This window comes from Papio anubis, unplaced genomic scaffold (genome assembly GCF_008728515.1).
Source record: "Papio anubis isolate 15944 unplaced genomic scaffold, Panubis1.0 scaffold7240, whole genome shotgun sequence".
NCBI lineage: Eukaryota > Metazoa > Chordata > Mammalia > Primates > Cercopithecidae > Papio > Papio anubis.
The window spans coordinates 1-1,265 of record NW_022167460.1 but is presented as its reverse complement, the minus strand read 5'-3'; the positions used below and the strand labels follow the sequence as shown (position 1 = coordinate 1,265).

General features: G+C 54.7%; 1 non-coding gene across 1 annotated transcript; it reads left to right on the top strand.

Annotated features, from left to right (window-relative positions):
- The first annotated feature begins 623 nt into the window (after positions 1 to 623).
- On the top strand, positions 624 to 695 carry TRNAH-GUG. The gene has a single exon. It is a non-coding gene; the product is annotated as a tRNA-His (tRNA).
- Positions 696 to 1,265: the final 570 nt, after the last annotated feature.

Sequence of the window (1,265 nt, the reverse complement as noted above, 5' to 3'; positions counted from 1 at the left end):
CCAAAGCCTCGGAAAACAGGAGAGGCGCATCTTGCTGGCTACGGTTGAAACCCGTGCATTGAGTGATTCCGAAGCCGGAAGCGCAGGGGAACGGCCATCGCCGCGTCCTGCCTCTCGCAGGCGTCAGACCTAGCATCCCAGGAAACGTCTGGGTCCGCGACTCCCTGGGCCTGAGCAGCGTGGGTCCCAAGGAAAGCAAGCAGAACGCCCTGTGGGCTCTAGTGATGGCTCTTCCCGTTCTTGGCACCGCCTTCACCCGAGTCTTTGCGCTGCTTGCGCTCCTCTCGCTCACCTCGGCTTGGGTCGGTAGGGCGAGAGAGAGAAAGGGTGAAAAGTAGAAATACGGAGAGGCGGGAAAGAAGTAGAGGAGGTGCGGACGAGGACAGAGAGACACCCCTAGAGAGTCTGGTGCAGGGAGGCCCAGGCTGGAGTGGAGGAGATGAGAATTGTTCTCATCACGTATGAGGATTGGGAGGAAGGAAGGGAAAAGCAGAGCCGGCATAAAAGAAAGAAAAGCGGGAGCCCCCCGTGGCTGTCTGGGAACAAATCCGCTTGATAATCGAAATCTATTGACGTCAAAATTACTAGAGCAAACTCAAAGGTTGCCGCTTGGCCTGTGGCTCGCCGTGATCGTATAGTGGTTAGTACTCTGCGTTGTGGCCGCAGCAACCTCGGTTCGAATCCGAGTCACGGCAAAGTCATTCCTTCAGGCTATCGCTTTTTGCTCCCGGCAACCAGGCGCCTCAAGGGAAGGAAAAAGGCCTCACAGCTCACCAATCTGGCAAGGAATCCAAGGGAAGCCTTGGGCGTGCTCTATCCTGTTTCTGAGCCTCATGCAGCAAATAACCCAGTCAGTCCTGTTGGTGGCTTACACGGAGGCAATGGTGTGCTCAGAACCATTTTTCCGGTCACTGGGGGCAGGTCAGGGGAAGGAAAAGAGACCTCACAGCTCACCAACCTGGGGAGGAGTCCAAGGGAAACCCTGGACATGCACCGTCCTGTCTCTGAGCCTCACAGAGCAAATAACCCAGTCAGATGTGTTGGTGGTGGCTTACACGAAAGCAATGGTGTGATCAGAACCTGTTTTGCAGTCACTGGGGCTGTTACACACGAAACGACGAAAAGCTTTTAATGACTTTAAACTCCGAACTGTTTGTTGTGGCCTCCCATGGCTTGTCTCCGCGCCCATCACCAAGTTTATATGTCAACAGGTAAGTGTGGAAAAGGGCAATCTTTTGCAGGAGTCTTTCCACCTCCACTCTGCT